The 24,171-nt window shown below is 44.4% G+C and overlaps 1 long non-coding RNA gene across 2 annotated transcripts in view; it reads left to right on the plus strand.

Moving 5' to 3' along the window:
• LOC114019320 overlaps window positions 1-24,171 on the plus strand; it is a 162,807-nt gene that overhangs the window by 36,953 nt on the left and 101,683 nt on the right. The window contains exons 2-3 of one of the 2 annotated variants that reach the window (XR_006290007.1): window positions 3,921-4,043; window positions 10,216-10,303. This is a non-coding gene — a long non-coding RNA (uncharacterized LOC114019320). The remainder of the gene's footprint in view (window positions 1-3,920; window positions 4,044-10,215; window positions 10,304-24,171) is intronic. The other variant, XR_005224980.2, reaches the window with a different exon arrangement.

The following is a 24,171-nucleotide window of genomic DNA, read 5'->3' on the forward strand; positions in this document are numbered from 1 at the left end:
GACTGTGGCCCTGAGATGGTTCCCACTGAAAGCAATGGTAAAATTCCTGCATACTTCGCTGGTTCTTGAATTGGGCCCTGACGGCGTGAGGGTGCATGGAGCTCTTCCTTTTGCTTTGAAGAACGCAAAGGAAAATCAGTCTTTCCTTTGAAAACCATCCATTGCTGCTGTTGCACAGTGCACAAGGATGAATCCAGCAGAGAACCTCCAGCACGTGAGAGCCTGCCCGATTTGTGTGTTGATAAACTGAGCAGACACAAGGGTTAAGAACCAGTGTTTTCTGCTCTGGCAAGTGCAAGGTCCCTGCGATTTCCACATCAGAGACTACTGAGTGCCCAATTCTCCATTGCCTTGTGACTTGTGTAGCCTTTTACACTGGTTCTGATCGGAGACGTCCCCTTTGCACTGGTGCGACCGACTGCACGCAGCGGGGCAGTGGAGAATCAGAGCCTGGGACTTTTAGAGGAAAACTAGTCAATTGATGGATCTCATGGTAAAGCATGAGGGCTTCTCCTCCTCAGGGTTAAATGGAGGCATCTCAGCGATCTTGCCTTTGGGGGCAGATCCTCTCCCCTCCCCCCCAAAGCTGTGCCACGCCCTAGATGCAGTGAAATCTCTCGAGTTCAGGCTTGTGGGGAGGAGGAGAGAAAACGTTGCAGGGCGTTCCCACGGCTGCGTGCTGTGACACCCAGCTCGCCAGAAGCTCCATGTGCCAATGTGTGTAGAAGGGCAGGTGAATCTACTAACTGTGCAGAGCAATTGGCCACTGGCTCCCACGCAGCGGGCGTGCTGAGGCCATGGAGCATGGCGACTGCTTGAATACATTTGCTGCCATCTGCAGGTGGGAGGGCACAGATTCTTCCTCCTCCTCCAGCTGGAGGCTGGGGTGATGTGGGAGGAAGGATGTGGGGCTTTGAGTTTCGATTCCCAGCAAGCTCCTCCCTTAAAAGGAGTATTTGTGGCAGCATGGATCCTATAGCCATGGTTTTCTCATCACTTTTTACTGTGATGCGCATAAAGGAACTGTGGCAACAGTAAACAGGGTGTTCCATGCAATGTCACCTCATGTTGAGGGGTTTCTTCTACAGAAAGTGGGGTTTCTTTTTTTTTTTTTTTTTTTTTTTTTTTTTTGCTGAGTGCAGGGAGGCTTTTTGGGTAACGGAAAGAGAATTAAGGCCTGATTCTGAAATCACTGAGAATTTTGCTTGAGAATTGCAGAATTGGACCCAGAGCACAGCAAATTTTGTCATCCCAAAATCAGGCAATTCTCAACGTTAACGATTTCCCCCATTCCCTCTCTTCGTAGAGAGTCTTTCCAGGGCAATCTACTTGGTTTGTCACCCTCTGTGATGGAACCAAATTAGAGCTGGGTGAATAACGCATTATTCGGTTTGTTGGCAATTCGAAAAAATTGCATTATTGGGTTTGTTTTTTTTAATTTCGAGCATTTCTTTTAACATTTTCAAAATGTTTAAAAACAAAAATTAAAGGAAATTCCCAAATGAAAAGTCACTTCAAATGAAAAGTCTTGCTTCAGAAATATAGAAATGAAACATTTTGGGGGGTTTGGGGGTTTTTTCAACCCAAGCAATTTGGTGAAATCAACATGAATTGGCTAAATGTTTTGGAGTTGCCGAATCTGCATTTTTCACCCTCACCAAAAACATTTTTGGTTGAAAAATTTTGCCCAGCTCTAGACCAAATGTCCTGGTTGGGGGGGAACGTTAGGTAGGAGATCTCAGGGTCTGCTGGTCGGTGGATGTGATGATGCCAGTGGTGTCCCATGGGAGATGTGTAAATAGCCCCTGTGCATCCCATCTGTGTGGCACCCTTGTCCTATCAAAACTATGGAATCCAGACCTGATCCCAGCGCTCACATAAAGACACTCCCATTTATCTTAAGAGTTTGATCCAACAGTTGACCTGTGTAATCTCACCACAACCATGAAAGCACTTGTTTGAGCACAACTCCATGCTGCTACTGCGTTGTTTAAACAAGAGCTTCTGCCCTCACAATCTATTCGTTCATCCCACATGAATGAGTCACTGAGCCTAGTGTTTTAAATCCGTTTTACGCCCAGAAATCCGTGTGTCAGCGTTCTGTACAGTTCCAGTTACAAAGCCTGCACCCATAAGAAAACCAAAACATGAATAACACAAAGGGACGGTTTTCACAGTTTATCGTGGGCACTGCGATGGTTGTGTTTCACACAGCCCATTAACAGTACATTGCTGTCTCTTGCAAAGGCTTGCAGTGCCAGTGCACTCAGGAACAAGTTGCAAGATGTGTAGAAGATTGTTGCAATTGTGTACTGATAAGACAGCCTGCTTTGGCAAGGCAAGGGAAGGCAAGGAATTACTCTAAATTTGCGTGGGGTTCCTGCACAGTGAGCAGGCTTGCATCATGATAGCTTTGACAACTTAACATTATGTAAAATGACACTTCCAAAAAACTACCGGCATGTAATGCGTTACATGAGTATTATACAGTTTTGTTAAGCTCAGAAAGGATCTAAATTACTGTCTGGCAGATTGTCATTTTTTTTAAAAATTTATGAGCTGTTTACTGTCTTCTGTGTTTTTCTTTTTGACTCATTTAACTGGTCTTTTGATCTTAATATGAAACTAGACACAAAATTACGGTGAAAAACACTTCATAACTGAAGATATGTTCTTTATTTTTGCCTTGTACTTTTTGAGTATAATTTAGTTCAAACCAAATAATAATGCAGTGTGTCTAAACTTTGCCAGAGTCAGTTGTTTCTTTGAACAGCTGTCCTCATCTTACATTATAAATAGTCTCTGGACTTAGGCAAAGGCTCAACTAACTGCCTGATGTTTATGATTAGGACAGGTTGAAAAGTTACTGGCAAAATCCATTTTTCAAAGGAAAACTGGGTTTTTGACAAGTTGAATTTTTTTTGGCAAAAATCTTTTTTTTTTCACAGAAATTTTTGAGTTTTCATTGAAAAACCAAACACCTGAAAATGGACAAGTTCTTGGGTTTTGGCTGAAACTTTTTGGTTTTGAGTTTTTTCCCCCTCCCCCCCAAAAATGTTGACTAAAAAGATTTTTTCCTATTTGTTAAAATTTTCCATGGGGTGAGGAGGAAGCTGTTTTTTTAAACAGCTCTGCTTATGACTAGTTGGATGGAATTAGAGCTGGCTGTAAATGTCACCATGTTGGTATTAAATATGAACCTTTGCATTGGTGAGGTTAATTCACCACTGAAGTTAATGGGAATTTTGCCATTCACTTTATTGGGAGCAAGATTGAGCAACATGAATGAGGGGACTCCCTTACCTTGCGTAGTTTTCTGCTATGCTCAGGGCTCCTTTCATTACCGTGCTTGCCTGGCACAGGAGAACAAATAGAGCGAGGTGAATAACAGACTTTTGGTTTGCTGGGGAAAATATTGTTCATGTTGAATGGAAACAGATTTTTTTTTTTAATTTTCAGCTAATTGAAAAGGTAAAAAACCCCTCCCAACAAAACCCCGAAAATTTTGTTTCAGGTTGAATGAAATGTTTCTTTTCTATTTTGAGCATTTCAATTTAAAAATAATTGAAAAAATTAAAGAAAATTTCAAAACAAAGTAGTTTTGAATTGAAAAACCAAAATGTTTCATTTTGAAAATATCAAAACATAATGTTTTGGGGTTTGGGCATTTTTCTTTTTAGGTTTTTTCTGCCTGAAACAATTTGGCAAAATCAACACCAATTTGTGAAATGTTTTGTTCAATCCAAATCTACATTTTTGACTGAAAAAAAGTTGTGGTCCAAAAATTTTGCCCAGTTGTAGTTACACAAGAGCTGTATGCATCACTGCTTGTTCTACTTTCCCACGAGTTCAATATGTGTGTGTTTGCAAGGGGCTTTGCAATCCTGTGTCCAACATGTATTTTTCTGTTCCCATTCTAGGTCTCTAGGTTGTCTCTGACTGAGGGACACAAGGAGATACTTGGATATCATCAATAATAATTTTCTTACCTTTGTCAACCGTGAACACAGATCTTATGGGTGTTTCTCCAGTTTACCTGAAAGGTGAGGCACTTTCTGTTAATGTTCAGATTCCTTCTGGGCTCTGTCTCAGGAGGACATGTTGATCCTTTGCTGATAGACTGGGAAGCCAGCCTGTACTTGCATTGACTGCTGCTGCTTCTCTTTGCTGCTCTGTGTCTGACATTTGTTTAAGGAATCTGCCATGAAGAGCACTTTACTCAGGAGCGAGGGAAGCTCCCTAAAAGTGCGGGAGGGGGCCATCAGTGCCTGAGCCACTGGAGTATGGACTTTGGCTACAGAGACAGAAGGGGTTTTTCCATCACCATAGTAAATCCACCTCCCTGAGAAGCGGTAGCGAGGTTGACAGAAGAATTCCTCTCTCAGCCAGCGATGTCTATACCAAAGCTCAGGCCTGGTCTACACTAGGATTTTACAGTGGTATAGCTACATCTCTCAGGGGTATGAAAAATCCATACCCCTGAGAGACCTAGCCCCGGTGTAGGCAGCACGAGGCTGATGGAAGAATTCTTCCACTGACTTAGCTACCACCTCTCAGGGAGGGGGATTACCTACTCAGGCAGGAGAAGCCTTCCTGTTGGTGCAGGTAGTGTCTACACTGAAGTGCTACAGCAACACACCTGTAGTGTTTCAAGTGTAGACATACCCTTAGGTCAGCTCAACTACGTCTTTCACACCCACGAACAATGTAGCCAGGTCAGCCTAAGTGCTTGGTGTAGACCAGGCCTTGGCGTCATCCATTTGTGACTCCATTCTGTGACCACTGACTACCAGCCCTGCTGGGATTCCTCGGGGCAGTAAACATGCCGGGTCCGATTCTGCCTGGCTCTCATGCTGATGTAATGCTGGTTAGGAGAGAACATAACGGCCATAGTGAGGGTCAGACCAATGGTCCATCTCGCCCAGTGTCCTGTCTTCTGACAGTGGCCAGTGCCAGACACTTCAGAAGGAATGAATAGAACAGGGCAATTATCCAGTGATCCATCCCTTATTGTCCTCTCCTAGCTTCTGGAAGTCAGAGATTTAGGGACACTGAGAGCAAGGGCTCATGTTCCTGACCATCTTGGCTAATAGCCACTGATGGATCTATCCTCTGGGAACTTAGCTAATTCTTTTTTGAACCCAGTTATACTTTTGGCCTTCACAACATCCCCTGGCAACGAGCTCCACAGGTTGACTGTGCGCTGTGTGACGAATTACTTCCTTGTGTTTGTTTAAACCTGCTGCCTATTAATTTCACTGGATGACCCTTGGCTCTTGTGTTATGTGAAAGGATAAATAACACTTCCCTATTTATTTTCTCCACACACAGTCATGATTTTATACACTTCTATTGTATCCCCCCGAGTCGTCTCTTTCCCAACTTTAACAGTCCCAGTCTTTTCAACTTCTCCTCATACGGAAGTTGTTCCATCCCCCTCATCATTTTTGTTCTTCTCTGAACCTTTCCCAATTCTAATATATATATTTGAGATGAGGACACCAAATCTGCACACAGCGTTCAAGGTGTAGGCCACACCATAGATTTGTATAGTGGCAATATAATATTTTCTGGCTTTTCTATCCCTTTCCCAATGGTTCCTAAAATTCTGTTCGCTTTTTTGACGGCCACTGCACATTGAGCAGATGTTTTCAGAGAATGATCCACAGTGACTCCAAGATCTCTTTCCTGGCTGGTAACAGCTAATCTATATCCCATCATTTTATATGTATATTTAGGATTGTTTTCCCCCTAATGTGCAAGGAAAACTGCAGTTTGCATTTATCAACATTAAACTTCAACTGCTGTTTTGTCACCCAGTTTTGTGGATCTCACAGTCTCTTTGCAGTCTTACAGTCTCTAACTCTTCACAGTCAGCTTTGGACTTAACTATCTTGAGTAATTTAGTATCATCTGCAAACTTTTCTACCTTACTGTTTACCCCCTTTTCCAGATCATTTATGAATATGTTGAATAGGACTGGTCCCAGTACAGAGCCCTGGGGGACACCACTATTTGCCTCTCTCCATTCTGAAAACTGACCATTTATTCCTACCCATTGTTTCCTGTCTTTTAACCAGTTACTGATCCATGAGGGGACCTTCCCTCTTATCCCATGAATCCTTACTTTGCTCAAGAGCCTTTGGTGAGGGACCTCGTCAAAGGCTTTTTGAAAGTCCCAGTACACTGTATCCACTGGATCACCCTTGCCTACCTACTTGTTGACACCCTCAAAAAATTCTAATAGATTGGTGAGGTGTGATTTCCCTTGACAAAAGCCAGGGAAATGTTGACTCTTCCCCCAACCAATTATGTTCATGTATGTGTCTGATAATTCTCTTGTTGTTTGTAGTGTGGTTGGAGTCATGTTGGTCACAGGATATTAGAGACACAAGGTGGGTGAGGCAATATCTTTTATTGGACCTGCTTTTGTTGTTGAGAGAGAAGCTTTTGAGCTACACAGAGCTCTTATTTGGGTCTGGGAAAGGTACTCGGAGTGACACAGCAAATTACAAGGTGGGACAGATTGTTTAGTATATAAGTAGTTAACACATACTATGAAAGACCATTCAAGGGGAAGTGGAAAATTAACACCTCTGCAGTCATAGAACAAAAAAGTGTGTGTGTGTGTGTGTGTGTGTGTGGGGAGGGTTAGTTGGTTACAGATTGTTGTAATAAACCATAAATCCAGTGTCTGTACTGAGTCCATGATTTCTAATGTCTAGCAAAGCTATTAATTTAAGTTTCCAGGCTTGTCTTTTAAAGGTATTGGGCAGGTTTCTTTTAACAATAAGGACTGAGAGGAGTGATGGTTTTGTGAAAGGTTGTTCGCCCACAGATGATGTGGTGTTTGTGTCTTTTATCATTTTTTTTTTGCATGAGTTCATTTGAGAACTTAGTGATCGTCTGGTTTCACCTATGGATCCTGCCCATGCCTATCACAACATGTGGTGTACCTCATCCAGTGCACTTAATGCACCAATAACAACTATGTGGGTGAGACCAGGCCATTAAATGCCCCTTTATATAATGATTGTTGGGAACTTTAAGAGGCTACTGCCCAAGGCACGGGGCTGCATGGCAAAGCCTGATCAGAGATCAACTGTGTAGTCTCAGGGGTTCCCTGGTTGCAACCACGGGAACTAGGGGGTTGTTTGTCAGGGGTGTGTGTGAGAGAGAGAGAGGCGCAACGCTAGTAGAAAGCAGAGGAGAAAGCCAGCAGATAGGGACTCAAATCTGGGTCTCCCAGGTGAGTGTCCTGCTTACTATGCTATCGAGTCAAACTCATGATCTCTCTGGCCCAATGAGTGCTTAAGGATTTTATTAAAAAGTAAAGCAACTTTAATAGGAGAGAGAGAGAGCCACCCTAGAACACCCACTAGCCCAGGGGTTAGGGCACTCTCTGGGAGGTGGGAAATCTGGGCTTAAGCCCCTGCTCTGAATCAGGCAGACGGGGAATCAGAGCCCCGGTCTCCATCTCCCAGATGGGTTCTCTAACCACTGGGCTATTGGGTACAAGGAAGGCACTGCCATGGCCTTGGTCTTTTGCAGGAAAGGCCTGACCTAGCTTAGGAACAAGGTTCAGGCTGTGAACCCTGAACAGAGATAGGTTCCTCCCTCCAACCTGGATTTAGGTACTGAACTCCCTTTGAGGGGCAGGGCTTAGGCCACACTCTCCTCCTTGACATCTCCTATTGGCGAGCGCAGGTGACTCCTGGCTGGCTGGCTTTTGTGAATCCCGTTCGTAGGGACCTCTCTCTCCCCGTGCATTGTGAAGGGCGCCTGGGCACCCAACTGGCTTCCAGTGGGCGGCAGGGCTCCTCAGTGTCAGTGGTTGCAATGCTGAGTCGAGGTCCCTTTTGTGAATCTGGTCCTTTACCTTGTGCACTTTCTGTGCAGATCTCCGTGTGTTAGTGTAGCTTCTGCATTTAATTTTCTTGCTTTGTATAAACAAAAGAGAAAAAATTAGCCTGTACTTATTTGTGTTAATATTTAAATGGCCCAGTTAAGCTTTGAAGTTCTGATCTCTTTGAATGTGTTGACACTTGGATTATTAGTCATGTTTTCACATGGGTTAATAAGCATATGTTAAGTAACATGATAGTGAATTCTAGTGTTAGGTTTAATAGGGTGCAAAGGCAGTTTAAGGGTTAAACATAATTAGCAGCAGACATTGGTGTCCTGGAATATTTGTGTAGCGTCTGCACTAGAATTCACCATCAGGTTAGTTAACAAGTGTCCGAGTCACACCATCTTTGCTGCTTCTCTTTGGTGGGAGAGTTTCCTGCTAGGCTGGGTTAATTGAGCCCCTAAATAAAGGGCCAGGTTGTCAAATGTGCTGAGCATCCAGCAGTTCCACTGAAATCCAGAACAGAGTCATAGATTCCAGCATCAGGAGGGACCATTGTAGTCCGACCTACTGTATCTCACAGGCCTGAGAACTTCCCTAGAATAATTCCCGGAACAGAGCTTTTAGAAAAACATCCAGTCTTGATTTAACTGGGAATTGGTCCTGCTTCGAGCAGGGGGTTGGACTAGATGACCTTCTGGGGTCCCTTCCAACCCTGATATTCTATGATTCTATGATTTAAAAATTGTCAGTGATAGAGAATCCATCACGATCCTTGACAAATTGTTCCAGTGGTTAATTACTCTGACAGTTAAAAATGTATGCCTTCCTGTCAGTCTGAATGTGTCTAGCTTCAACTTCCAGCCATCGGATGGTGTTAGACCTTTCTCTGCTAGATTGAAGGGCCCATTATTAAATATTTGTTCCCCATATAAATACTTTTTGACTGTCATCAAATCATCCCTTAAATTTTTCTTTGTTAAGCTAAATAGATTGAGCTCTTTGAGTCTCTCGCTATAAGGCAGGTTTTCTAATCCTTTGATCATTCGCGTGGCTCTTCTCTGAACCATTTCCAATTTATCAACATCCTTCTTGGATTATGGGCACCAGAACTGGACTCCAGCAGCAGTTGCACCAGTGCCAAACACAGAGGTAAAATTAGTTCTCTGTCCCTACTCCAAATTCCCCTGTTTATGCCTCCCAGGATCACATTGGCCACAGTGTCACAATGGGAGCTCACGTTCAGCTGATTATCCGGCACGACCCCCAAATCTTTTTCAGTCACTGCTTCCCAGGATAGAGCCCCCCCCCCATAAGTATGGGGTTACATTCTTTGTTATGAGATGCATACATTTAGCTATATTTAAAAGCATATTGTTTGCTCACGCCGTTTCCCAAGCAATCCAGATTGCTCTGTATCAGTGACCTGTCTTCTTCACTGTTTACCACTTCTCCAATTTTTGTGTCATCTACAAACTTTATTGGTGATGATTTTATGTTTTCTTCCATGTTAAATCGTGTGGGGCCAAGAACAGACCCTTGTGGGCCCCCTCTGGAAACAAACCAGTTCAATGATGAGTTCCCGTTTCATTTTGAGATTAGTGTTTAGTCCATTTAATGTGGGCCACGATAATTTTATATTATTCTAGTTTTTTAATCAGAATGTTGTGTGACACCAAGTCAACCCCCTACAGACGTCTACATCTCTTACATCAGCACTAATGTCTTTATGAACCAAAGTTGTAATCTCCTCAAAAAAAAGAAAAAAAAATGTCAAGTTAGTTTGACAGGACACATGTTGATTTGCATTAATTATATAACCCTCCTTTAATTCTTTATTAATTGTGTCCCATATAAGCCAGTCCACTATCTTGCCTGTGATCAATGTCAGGCTTTAGACCTATAATTAACTGGGCCATCCCGTTTACCCTTTCAAAATATTGGCACAACATTTGCTTTCTTCCAGTTTTCTGGAACTTTCCCAGCACTCGAAGACTTATTGAAAATCAACATTACTGCCTTCCTTATTCCGAAACATCATCATCGACTGGGAATGAGGAAGAAGAGTTGCATTAGTTTGCCTGTGCAACTGGGAAAAGTCACTGCTTTCATTTGGGCCTGTGCGCTGTTCCTTCTGGGCTCCTAGTTTTGTAGACCAACAACCACTAGGAAAGTCGCAACAGCAACAACTTCTCATTTCTATGACAAGAAACGGGTTTTTAGCGTTCTTCATTTGAAAAGTGATCTCCCTGCTTTTTATAACTTCGGATTAGTGACCTAACCCACGCTAGCTGATATGAGCAGTACTCACTGGTCACTATTATTTGTTACGTCATTCTCCTTTATGATGCATGTATTTTTTGCAGGCAGGCAGAACTCAAACGAATATGTGGTCACTGCTCTAAGGTGAATGCTGTTGGAGACCCTGATCCTGCACAGAGTTAGACATGTGAGGTATGTCTGCTCAATAAAAGACCTGGCTGGCCTGGGTCAGCTGACTTAGGCTTGCTGGGCTCAGGCTGTGGGGCTATACAATTGCAGTGTAGATGTTCGGGTTCGGGCTGGAGCCCGGGCTCTGAGACCCCATGCGGGGGAAGGGTCTCAGAGTCTGGGGCCCAGCCTGTGTCCAAACGTCTATACTGCTGTTTTTAGCCCCGCAGCTCAAGGCAGCGGAGCTGGGCTCTGAGACTTGCTACCGCGGGTTTTTTATTGCAGTGCAGACACATCCATGCTTAGCTTTATGTATTGTGAAAATGGCCCCTGGCTTCCGTGCGATGCCTCTCCATGCATAAGGGTCAGCACTTGCGTCAGGCTTTGCAGGATTGGGGCCTGATGGGACAAACTGAGAAAACTCAACAGAATAGCCCTGTGGGGGGTGCAGAGTGGTGGAGCAGGCAGGCAGACATCAGGATATTTACCCAGCAGAACATGTCTTCTACAGGCCTCTGCTTTCACCTCTGATATTTCAACCCTAACCCCAAGCCACAGTTCCTAGGAAGCAGAGCTCAGCTGCTACCCAATGCTCGGTTCCAACACAAACTCACTATTTCACCTGCACAGGGAGTCCTCGGCACCCACTCTCCACACCGGGCACAGCTTCTGTTCTCCACATACCATGTTGTGTGGTTTCTTCATCCTTGAACGTGCTGCTGGAGTCCCTTTAACCATTGCTAGCAGCATTTGACACTGGACCCATGAACGCTTTTGAGACGATGTGGTCTAGCCCCCTTTCGTGTGTGATGCTGCCAGGTGCTGAGCACCTCTGGGAGATGCTGAATGCCCTCAGCAGCCATTGGCTCCTGGCTTTTCCCCAGCTCTCCATGTGCTCTCACCCAGCAGGGGTCTGGATGCCCACTTTCCTCCCTGGCCAACTTCCTGGAGGCCAGAGTATGGCTGTTGTAATTCTCCACTCTGTACCTCTACTAACTCTGTACCCCTGCAGGTGCCCACTGAGAGGAGTGTGCATAAACTAGGAGGTCTATTTTCTTCCACTCAGTTTATGTGTGTGTGGTTTATAACAGTAGTGGGCGTTTCACATGGGTATATCATATGAAATCCCTTAAACTGGCTTCTCTCTCTCTCTCTCTCTCTCTCTCTCTCTCTCTCTCTCTCTGTCTCTGTGTCTCAGATTAAGGGCTCGAATCCTCTCCTGAATTCCATCCCATCCAATCCCTCTGTATTTCAGTGGCAGTGCACTGGGTGGGGGCGGGATCAGTGTGGGACCTGGCCCATAACTACTAAAAAAACAAACAGATTCCTTGACGACCTGACTTGCACTGTCACAGGAAAAAGAACAATTGTTCTCCAATTCTTTTGGTCCCTAACCTGATAGCACAGGGTTTCCATGCATCTGGGTTTTCATGGACATCACCTCTATTTCGATCCTCTGCCTTCTGTCTGGGTGGATTTCTCAAATAACAGGCAATGTCCGGGACTTTGCATAGCAGATGTTGCAGCTGTGAAAGAGCCCCGATTGGTCCCTCCCCTGCACCCGCAGTTGATTGGTCCATTTCCCTGCAGCCACAGCTGCTGGATCCCATCCACCCAGACTCCAGCTCCCAGGTCTCTGGAGGGGGTCCTGTGGAGAGGCGCTGACAGATGGCTTGCGTGCATTTTGGACTTGCACCAGTCACCCAGCCACATGACGGGGAGCGACACTGCCCCCACTTCCAGTGAGTACACTCACCACAGATACCCCCTCCAGCATCCTCAAATACCCCTCCCAGTACTTATACCCCCTTCCTGCAGCACCCCCAACTCTACTCCCCTTCCCCAGCTCCCCTGCCTCTGGCAGTGTCCTCTTTTTGGGAACCTGAAATATGCAGCACTTGGGACTTCAAACCAACAGTGTTAAAATATAAAAGAACATTTACTTCCCTCCCCCTCAATCAAAATACGAGTGATCATTCCTTTAAAGCTTAGGAACTAGAATGAGTCACCATGTGGGTGTGATGTCATGGGCTCTTTGCAAAGTTCTTGCTTTATTATTTATTGTTTGGAGGCTGATCCTGGACTCATTCAAATCAATGGCCAAGCTTCAACTGACTTCACTTGTGCAGGATTGGGTCACTCATTTGGCTTGTAACAAAGATAAAAGATGCTTGGAACAACGGGATCTGATGGCATGCAAAGTTTGCAAAGAGAGAAATGATGTTTTTAATTACAATAAAACCTGGGCATGTCTCTCTTCAGTTAAAACTGCAAACAAGAGTTTGCCTGTACACAAGCTGCCTTGGGTGAATTGGACTGGTGCTCATCTACTCAGAACTGCAGTGAAGATATTCATTCGTGGGCACTAAAGACAGGATTTTCAAACAGCACCAGTGAGGAAGGATTTTTGAGGCTGGATGCTAGCAGATAAGAGTTAATAACTTTCCTTCGTTCCTTGGCAAAACAAAAAGAGCCCAGTTCAGCTAGCTGTATCTCAGCTGTGCACGGCAAGGGTGCCATGCTGAGGGAAAAGCAAAGCAGCTACAAAAGCAGCCCTGTTATATTATGGTGTAAATGGACGATAGACGCACCGCTCTGCCAGCAGAGAAAGATTGGTACAGTGTCACAATCAGGACCCTTTTGTCAAATTTTACTGTGTGATCAAGTAGCAGATAAAGCTTTGTGGGCTAAGTTGCTTTTTTTAATATGAGTATTTGAAAGTCAGAAATGATACCACCACCAGACTTGGTTCTTCTGCAAGCCTCACAGTCACCGACCTTTGTCAGAGTAAAACACAGCACCAGGAAGAAACCTCATCATTTTAAGTCAACACCTCTGGGTCTCCCATTGTGTCCTGCCCTTTCTTTGTCTAGCTGTGTATTGCAAGTAGGCTGGGATCTGTCACTGTTGTCAGTGCTCAACAGATAATACAGTTAGTGGCTAGCAGCTGGTTTACCTTGTGGCTAAGCACTCTGGCCAGACTTTTAAAGGTATTTAGGAGCTGTATCATGACACCTAGCTGATTTAGGAGTCAAAATCTAATTTTCAAAAGGGATTTAGGCACTTAGGAGTCTAAATATGATGATGCCTACTTGCTTAAAATCCCCTTGGAAATGATATTTAGACTCTTAAATCAGTTAGGCGTTGCAACACTGAGTGTAGCAATACCTTTAAAAATCTGGGCTATTGTCATGAAAGTAAATGAAACACCAAAATCGGTGAGATTAGGAATCTACTGTAAACCTGCTAAAAGCATCAAGACTGCCGCACAATGGGATCCTATTGCAATCAGTGGGAGTGAGTTGTCTAACTATCCTTGAGGGTTCGGCCAGTGTACCCCAGGTCCCCATAACACTTACCCTTAGTATTGTAGCAGGAGCTGGTAGCCATGCATATAGTTAAAGTTGCCTGACACTTTCCATTATAAGACGCTGTTTTTAGTTGTTCATAACTTTGCCAGACTTTATGGCTTCTGGCTGCAATGTCCCATGCTGGGTGTTTACTTCAGGCTGATTTTAAGTTTCAGCTAAAAGGTTCAGCCTTTTCCATGAACGAGGATAGGAGGAAATACATTGCTTTGCCTTTGTTAAAAATTTCTTACATCTGTTTCATTGAGCAATTTTACTGCCTCCTTGCTTTAGAGCAAGCACTAGACATTTGGCATGGGCATCACCCTGGCGTCAGAGATGCATCTTTTGCCATCTGGGTGGAGATTTGCCCAAATTTGACTGAGTTATGAACCTCTGAAAGTCTCAGTTTGCACAAGCTCAATTGAGGCTTGTTGTAGAGTTTGCAGATTAACTCTTGGGAGAATTTAGCCAATGAGCATGTTCCATCCACCCACAGTTCTCAAGCACTGACCTGACTCTGCATGTGCCATCCCCAAAGAGTGACAAAGCATGATAATTGGGAATCTTTTAAGACGTAAATGATGATTGGGAATCTTTAAAGAACACCTTACTTGATACCCCCCAAAAGCAACAATCCTCTAATCAAGAAAGATGGCTGTACAGGTTAAAAACCTAGCTGGTTTAGAGGTAAAGAGAAGGCAGCTATAAAATATATATAACAAATGAAAGAAAGGGAAAGTTGATAGTAATTCATATAAACCAGAAGCGGGGAATTGTGGGAAATTGATAAGAGAAGCAAAGTGACATGAGGAGAAATCTATGGTCAGCAGAGTTAAGGAAACTAAGAGGGTTTTAAAAATATATTAGGAACAAAAAGAATTCTGACAAATGGTATTGGTCCATTACTAGATGGAAATGGTAGAATTATCAGTAATAATGCAGAAGAAGCAGAAGTGTTCAATGAATATTTGTTAGGTATTTGGGGAAAACCTGATGATGTCGTCTCATCATATGGGGATAACACTCTTTCCGTTCCACTAGTATCTCTGGAGGATGTTAAACAGAAGCCACTAAAGTTAGACATTTTTATATCAGCAGGTCCAGATAATTTGTATCCAACAGTTTTTAAAGAACTGGCTGAGGAGCTCAACTGGCCATTAATGTTGATTTTCAATAAGTCTTGGTGCATGGGGAAGTTCTAGAAGACTGGAAGGCAGCTAATGCTGTGCCAGTTTTTAAAAAGGGTAGACAAGATGACCCAGAGATTTATAGACCTATCAGCCAGACATTGAGCTCAGGCAAGATAATGGAATGGCTTATATAGGACTCAGGTAAAAAAAGAATTAAAGGAGGGTAATGTAATTAATGAAAAGCAACATGGGTTTACGGAAAACAGATCCTGTCAAACTAACTTGATTTTTTTTTATGAGATTACAACTTTGCTTGATAATGATAATAGTGTTGATGTAATATACTTAGACTTCTGTAAGGCATTTGACTTGGTACCAAACACCATTATGATTAAAAACCTAGAACAATATAAAATTAACATGACACACATTAAATTGATTAAAAACTGGCTAACTGATAGATCTTAAAATGTAACTGGTGTCCATAGCCTCTGTTTGCCAGATGCTGGGAATGGGCCACTTGATGATTACCTGTTCTGTTCATTCCCTCTGGGGCACCTGGCACTGGCCACTGTTGGAAGACAGGATACTGGGCTAGATGGACCTTTGGTCTGACCCAGTATAGCTGTTCTTATGTTCTAACTGTAAATAGATAATTGTCATTTACTGGGTTTTCAGAGGGGTCCTGCAGGGACCTTGGTTCTTGGCCCTATGCTCTTTAACATTGTTATCAATGATCTGGAGAAAAACATAAAATCATCACCAGTAAAGTCTGTGGGTGACACAGAAATTGGTGAAGTGGTAAATAATGAAGAGAACAGGTCACTGATACAGAGCAATCTGGTTTGCTTGGTAAACTGGGCACAAGCAAACAATATGCGTTTAATAGGGCTAAATGGAAATGTGTGCATCTAGGACCAAAGAATGTCGCCATATTTACAGGAGGGACTCTATCCTGGGAAGCAGCAACTCTAAAAAAAAAAAAGATTTGGGGGTGATGGTGGATAATCAGCTGAAAGTGAGCTCCCAGCGAGATGCTGTGGCCAAAAGGACTAATGTGATCCTGGGAGGTATAAACAGGGGAAACTCGAGCAGAAGTAAAGCAGTTATTTGACCTCTTTGTCTGGCACTGGTGTGACCGCTGCGGGAATACTGTGTCCAGTTCTGGTGCCCACAATAGAAGAGGAGGTTGATAAATTGGAGAGGGGTCAGAGAAGAGCCATGAGAAGGATTAAAGTATTAGAAAACCTGCTTTATAGTAATAGACTCGAACGATATGTTTACACTGCAGTTAGACACCTGCAGCAGGTCTGTGCCAGCTGACTCGGGATTATGGGTCTTGGGCTAAGGGACTGTTTAACTGGGGTGCAGACATTTGGCTTGGGCTGCAGCTCCTCCCACGTCTCAGGGTCCTACAGCTCCACTGCCCCCCAGAAACGGAAATAGAATCTAGGATGCTGATTCTCATCAGCAAAGAGATGTGAAACCCTCCGCCAAAGTGTGTGTCTCGGTCCTTGAGTTGTTGGTCCATGTAGAAGAAACTAGGCTACTACTTTGAGCATTAGCTCAAGCAGCAGAGTCTGTGCAGTGGATCTAAAGGTTCCAAGGCTGTTGATCCAGGGTGGGAGGTAAGCTGATGTCGCATGATAGAATTTGGTTTTTTTTTTTTCAGTTTGCTTTTTAAAAAACATAGGAAATTGCGCATTAAACTGTGTTAAAAGAACCTCCTGACTGTAAAGTCAAGTCAGCTGAGGATCTGGTCCAGTATGGGTGTGTTCTGGCCTTCTGTGTCAAGACACAGATGTGAAGCACATTGAGAGCACATTGACAGAGAAGCCCTTTGAAGTCACTGGAAAGATTCCCCTTGACCTCAGTGGGCTTAGTCTGAGGTCCTGTAGTTATGTCACGATCACGTATTCATTGCCAAGGTACTAAATTGTTGTGTAATGGGTTTGTTCCCTATGAAACAGATGCCACATTCCATGAGGAGAATGCATTGTGGTTGTGGGTGAAATGATTTCTGAATGCAGTGACCAATGACAGGTGCTCTAGATGTGCGTGATAAGGGCACACTTTGGAGTAACTCCCATTCACAAGAATGGAAGGTGGCTTTCTGTTCTCCTTTAGAGAGGGGTAATTTTAGGGTCGAATAAAATCATGGCTTTTCATTCTTATTCATGTTAACAGTGGGCGTGTTTCAGAGTAGGGTGTAACATGAAAATGTAGTTTACTAAACACCTCTCTATGCAGTGTATTGATATGTGGTGATGAGAAAATTGCTGAGTTTCTGACAGACGGCCTCTGAAATACAATGCAGAAGTGCCCTCATTTGACTCAGTGGGGAGGCTGGCAGATGGGTGAGAGATGGCTCGTATCAGAATTATCCGAGCTGGCTTTCTATTGTAAAATTAAATCTCTTTCTCATTCACTGTATACACAATATCGCAGTGTTTCGATCCGGGGAAGGACAGCCAGAGCCAGGAGAGCTGTCTGAGTTATGGGTGAGATCAAGGACAAAGGTAACACTATTTACTGAGTGGCCTATAAAACTGCTTTACTGTTAATGAGGGGCCAGTTCCCGTCCATCCACAATGCTGGGGTGAAGTGTGGAGTGGAAAGTGGGGATGATTTGTGCAGAGCAGGTTAAAGGTGTCCGCTCTCGGCAATGTGAGAGTCATTTTCAAATCAGCAGTTCAGCTGGGCTTGATTTATGGTTGAGATGGTCAAAGCGTGCTTCTTGCCTTTCCTCAGCACACAGACCAAGCCCATTATGAACAAAGACATGAGCTGACAGTGGACTGGGGGCTAATGACCTCTCCTGAATCCCACTTGAATGATCCCCCCACACAAAAAAGTCCCCCAAAGTCTCCAGCTTGTCCCCTCATGAAAGGGGCAAGCAAGTAAATGGACCTTGTAGGGTGCCCGGCTGGAGGGCGACGGGCCTGAGGTGACACACCCATTGGGAAGGGGGTGGAATCCAGAACTGAGGACGCTTAGCTGAAAATACTGCACCAGTAGACCCTTGGCATTTAAATCTCAGGTCCGCCAGCTCAGCTGCTTTCGTCTGTTGGAGAAGAATGCAAGGCCACGGGTGTTCTCCAGGACAGCCAGGAAGAAGGCTTTACCGATTAAAACCAACTCCTTAATGTGCAGCTAGAATCACAATGGCATCTCTGCAAGAAATCCCGCGCAGTGCACAGGCACTGCGTGCTGGATTATTTGTAGTTTTCAAGTGCTTTCCAGGAGTAGCTGCAGGGAGAGCCAGGAGCAGTGACCTCTCTGGAAGCAGCTAGGGCATGGACAAACTGCAGGAAGGTCTGCATCTTTGAGGCCTGAAATCCATTGGAATATGTTCCCAGTTATGGATATGTAATATATACAACTTTAATCAACCAAAGTATACATTTTAGCACATGGTACAATCGTGTGATGCATAATGTAAGAAATATGCTTTAGTACTGCGATGCCTGAAGACACCCAGCTTAAGCTATTACTAGATTTTTTTTAAAAATCAAATCTTCTTTCTCAGCTGTTTCTGGCAGATAGAGGCTTGGGTCAGTTCTTGAGGGAGGTAGTATATTAGTACATACATAGTGAATGTTGCATGTTTAGAAATTTGCTCAACTCATTTTTTTTAAGTGATCACATATTCTGGGGAACTCTGCATGAAACCCTGGAAAGATCTTAATTCCAGGGGCTCAATAGATTTTCCATGTGATCTTTTTTCTGTTGTTTCTGACCATATAACAGGTGTTTAAAATGAAAAAAAAAATCCAAACAAAATCCACACTATATACACCATTGTTTTGTCTTTTCAAACTGCACTATTGGCTGATGTCTGTTATCCTCCACTTGAGGTCTCAAAATACACTTTTTAGACCGTGGATTTGTAAAAAACTGGTTTCAGCTGCTAAAATAGTCACTTGTCATGCTGTCTGGAGTGGTTAACGACTGTGAGTGCCAACCTCAGGACAGGCTGTCAGAAAGCAGGGCAGAGACCCCAAACTGGTGGTATGTTCTATATTAGATTTCCCCAACCCAGTAACAAGTGTCAATGCTTGACGCACTATGACAGTCTTGCCATGGAGTCACAGATGGTCCCCTTGGGCTTTCCAGTCTATCACTAATATTCCCAAAATATTCAAGTTGCTTCCAGTCCCAAGAGACCAGTCACTTACCCCAGGTCAATTTGTACATCAGCTCTCACAACAAAGACAATGCTTCTAGCCAATCCTATAGTAAATTGACTTATTAACTAGGAAAAAGAAATGAGAGTTATTTACAGGTTAAAGCTGGGAACACATGTACAGTCTATGGTTCCAAAAGGTGACAGAGATGTAGCAATCTGTCAGCACTGCATGTTTTGTAGGGCGAAACCAGGCTGCCCCTGGGGATCTCTGCTTTTGTTTCCTAGGTCCAGCCCTGTGAGAGTCCAAACAGCAAAAGAGAAGAAGAATTTTCATGTCAGCTATCTTTATTTCCTTCTTCCAGAATTCAAGCTGATGGGATGAGCTTCCCTGCACGTAGCACCTTCACCCACGTGAGAGGGCCATTAGCCAAGTCTTTGTATCATGCTGCTTCACAATGGCTCGCTTAGTTTTGATAGTCTTTCTCGACAGGCGTGGGAGCCACTCCTCCTGCCTGGGTTCACAAGTTCAGAGCAGGCATTTGTGGGGTTATAAAGCAAAACTTACATATTACCTTATACCAGTGGTTCCCAAACTCATTCTGCCGCTTGTGCAGGGAAAGCCCCTGGCGGGCTGGGCCGGTTTGTTTACCTGCCGCGTCCGCAGGTTCGGCCGATCGCGGCTCCCAGTGGCCACGGTTCGCTGCTCCAGGGCAAAGAGAGCTGCTGGAAGTGGCGTGGGCTGAGGGCCGTACTGGCCACCACTTCCAGCAGCTCCCTTTGGCCTGGAGCAGTGAACCGCAGCCAGTGGGAGCCGCGATCAGCCGAACCTGCGGACGCGGCAGGTAAACAAACCGGCCCGGCCCGCCAGGGGCTTTCCCGAACAAGCGGCAGAACGAGTTTGGGAACCACTGCCTTATACTTACGGCGTGCGATACCGACATCACAAGTGAGATTAATGCATGCAGCAATTTACAAGCACATTATAGAGTCTACACACACCCTTACAAGTCTAACACCCGTCTTGAACAATACGAACATACAGGTGAGCTGGTCTGGCTTCCAGTTGTGAGTTTGTCAGTGCTCAGCTGACACCTACAGCCTTGGCAAGAGCTAGCACGTAGTCCACCAGCGTCACAGTCACTGCTTTTACAACTCCCTTTGTGTTGATTCACCGTTAAGTGACTAATTTCTCATCTTTGTCCTAATCAGACAGTAAAACCACACTCCATTCTAGCAAGCAATATTCAGGTGGTTTTATTTTCTTGAAACAAATAAGAACTGTATTCCTACCCATGCTGAAATTATGCAAAACAGATATTCTCAATAATATAACAGGTAAAGCCAATGATCTAACAGTGCTTGCAATAAATTCAATTCCTAACCCAAACCATCCTCACGAGCATAAACCTAATCTAAACAACGTAAGTGTCTCCGTGTTATGGCGCTGGTCATCAATCCATGGCAGAGGTTGTCTTAGAGCTGCAATTCAGGGAACTAAGCAGGGGAAACCTTCCCATCTCAGTGCTGCCAGGGTCCATGTAACCCCCACAGCCAGCTAAGATGAGGTAAGAAAGTTGTGGGAAGGGCCCCAGAGACAGAGCCAGCAGGAGCAGGGAGAAGCAGCTACAGCAGGGGTCTTTGGCTGTCATCAGTATCCAATGCCTTTTTCAGGTGCTTTCTCTCCTGTCATGATTGTCTGATGTCCCCCTCTCTTTCCAGCTCTCAGTTCAGCCAAATCCCTCCCTTACACCCTCCCAAATTAAAGAAACAAATCAACAAAAGGACGGATGGCACTAACATGCCATTTTCCACCCATCCCATTCATTGCCTAGCTTCCCCCCTCCCACCCTGCAGCTCTTGGCTGTCTAAATTGTAAGCTGTTCAGAGCAAGGACTGCTTTCTGCTCTGTGTTTGGTCAGCATCTAGCACAGTGGGACCCCAGTCTCAGGCGGGGGCCCTGGCAGTATCGTAACCATAATGGGAGTTTTACCAGACCTCACGGGGAGCAGCACTTTTGAAAGTCCCACCTTAGGCACCGAAAGAGAAATTAACTTCCAAGCTGCATTTGAAGGGATTTTTCCCTTGGTAGATAAAGAGTTTGTGCTATCCCACAGATGCATGCACCTATCCACAGGTATTGCAGTTGTTATGACTGCTGCTCATTGACAAGAGAACAGACCACAAAACATTTTCCCAAGACAATACATGTCCCATTCCATTTTTGACAGGTTGCTGCTTTTGATGCAGTATCGCTGTGGGGAAATGACTATCAGAAAGCAAAACCACAGCTACCGCAGGTGTGTCAGGAATGGAGTTGTACAACTAAACATAAAAACTTCATTGTACATATGCTTAGCAGTACATCAACTCCTTGTCCAAAGAAAACATCATCTAGGGGCCACCATCGACCTAGGAGCATGCTTTCATGTACACCAGCACTATGGGCCTTTGGGATTCACAGCTGAATAAAATACACAAAATCGGAGCGTCTCAGAATGAACCCACCCTGGCTGTTTTGTCTGAGGAGCAGATTCAATGGGAGATCAGATAAACAGAGTGGGCCAGATCCTCTAGGAAAGCCCATGTCACCACAGAATAACGAAATCACACTCTTCTTTCCAGGGTAGCAGGTCCTAGGGCTTCACCCTAAGCCTCTCAATAGGACTCAGAACTACGAGCAAAGTACTACTCGAGTATTGTTTATCCCTCTCCGGGCTCCGAGGCTCCCACCCCTCCGGGGCTCCCCTTCTGTTAGACCCAGAGATTCCCGGACACTGAGGGGATATTTAGAAGGTTGGGTGTGTCATTTCAGGATCCAACAACTGTACGGAGAAGCATGTTGGTGTAATGCCCAGGAAGCATGGTGGGATTTAGAGCCACAACTTGCATGCTGTTCTCCCCTGCTCCGGGAAGGACATACCCTGAGCCAGTTCTACATCGGTACCCTTTCCTCACCCCTTTCTGCATGATCTCTGCCCACCTTCATTGGGATAGGCGCAGTGGCTCTCTGTAGCGGTTCCTCCTGTTTGGGGAAGTTAGATTGGCCCCAGCCTGGCCTTGAGAAGGCCGCTGATCCTTTGTGTCATAAAGCAACAGGAACGGACAGGCAGGTCTGGTCTGCTTTCTGAAAAAGGTAGAAAGTTACATGATTTCTTGAGTAAAATGTTGACGTTAGCTGCCTGGTTTTGTGGAAACCAATTGTATGTAAAATACAAAATATCCAGAATGGGCATATTATTGTGGTCTATTTTTGCCCTAGTGGAGACACCAATTAGGATCAAAGATTATCCTAATTTCTGTGCACATAGCTTCTCACCATGGTGGACAGCTTGGGACTCTCCCTGGAGTAGAGCTGTGCAAAAAAATGTTCCCTGAAAAATGCAATTTGTTCCCCGAAAAATACAATTTTGGATTGACCAAAACGGTTTGTCAATTCGGGCTGATTTGGCAAATAGTTTCAGCTGGAAAAAAAAAGGCAGGTTGGCAGATTTCCAAGGAAGTCTAAATGTTTTGTTTTGACATTCTGGAAATGAAATATTTTTACTTGTCGTTTTGAAATTTCTTTACATTTAACGTAAAAATACAAAATAATAAAAAACACCCCCCCAAACTAAACAAAATGTCAAATTTTAGAGCAAACAGAATGTTTCGTTCAACCCCAAAATGATTTTTTTTGTTTGTTTTGGCAATAAAAACCTAAAATATTTCATTTTGACCCCAAATGGATTTTGCAGTTTGGTAGCCGCACCAAAAAATCAGTTATTTGCCCAGTTCTACTTTGGAGCCCATTAATGCTACTTCTTCATAAGTGCCACCAATACAGGATAATTAAAGGAGACTTTCCTAGCCCCTGCTAGCCCAATGGATCAAGAGGCAGGGCTTTGGGTTCAACTGTGATTTTCTTGCGTCGGGATGTGTAGCATTAGCAGTCGGCTAATTCATGAGGCTGCCCGTGTCCATATAGCGACGCTGTGATCTGAGAGTTCTTATAACATGCACAAACTATTTGAACTTTATTCATATAGATGATGATGTTGATAGAAATCCTCAATAGAGTTACAACCTTATAGTCTCCAGCTGGATATAGTTTTATGTCATGTTCACAGTTTTCTTTTTAAGCGTGTTAGTGGGTTTATGAATATAACGGTCAGTAAAGCTGTGAATACTTATGGGCTAGATTCAAAATGGGGATTATTGGGTAGAAAAAATGTGTGTTAGGCTTCAAATGTGGTTGCATAAATGTGAACACTGCTTACTTTTCAGTACTAATGAAGCTTAAAATATATTGTAAAAATGTACAGTATAGTTTGTGGTGCAAACCATCAAGGCAATAAATCTTTCATGTCATCAGGAAAAAGGTTACAGAAAGTATGAACCGCAAGTTGAGCAAAGTAACTGTGCCTGTTAAAGTAATAAATGTAACTTTGACTACGTATGGAGCTGAAGGAATGCATTTTAGCATACTGGTTAGTGAGAATGGAGTATGAAGTGTCTTTCAGAACATTTGTGGAACCCACTGGTTGAGTGTGGGTTATCGGGCTCCTTCTGGGCCAATCCACAGAGGATATTCGTTTGTTACAGCTCTTACTAACAAGCTTTAGCTCAATCTGTAGTAGCTCATGTTTTTAGCTCTGGAGGTCCCCACCTCAGTCCTTGGTGTGTTGGCCAAGGTGATGGCTTGCTCAGACGGTCACAGCTAGAAAGTGATGGAGCTGTCCTTGTTGCTGGGAATGAAGCATGTGCACTGAGGGTGAAATTCACCCCAGTTGAGAGGATCTATACAAGGCCTGCATAGCACTTTAATAGGGCTTCCCTGGGACTTCAGTGGTGCACAGGGTTTGTGTGGGTCCTCTATTCCATCCCCGTGAAGAACAAAGTTTTGCATAAACCGATTTCAGCACATTGTACCAAAAAATACGAAACCTTGTCACATCACACAACAATGCCTGCGTTTAGGGGTGATCTTCAGGGAGCTGTGGAATTCCAAGAGATTTCTTAGAAGCAGGGATCTGATCATGAGGAGTAACGGGGAGACCCAACAAAAACGCCACAAGTGTGATGATGTCCTGCATGGGGTGCAATACCACCTTCTGCCACTGGGGGCGTCAAGGCAGGGCTAGAGCTGCCCCGGCTTCTGTCTAGGAGGACAGGCTTGGGGGGCCAGGGGGGCTAGCAGGACATAGGACCCTCTGCACATGATCCCTGCTGCTTCAGCCCCTGGAATCCCTGTGGCACAAAGGCTGCAAGCAGCAGAGGGCGAAGGCACTGAGCAGAGGTCGCTGC

The sequence above is a fragment of the Chelonia mydas genome, chromosome 3, assembly GCF_015237465.2.
Source record: "Chelonia mydas isolate rCheMyd1 chromosome 3, rCheMyd1.pri.v2, whole genome shotgun sequence".
NCBI classification, from domain to species: domain Eukaryota; kingdom Metazoa; phylum Chordata; order Testudines; family Cheloniidae; genus Chelonia; species Chelonia mydas.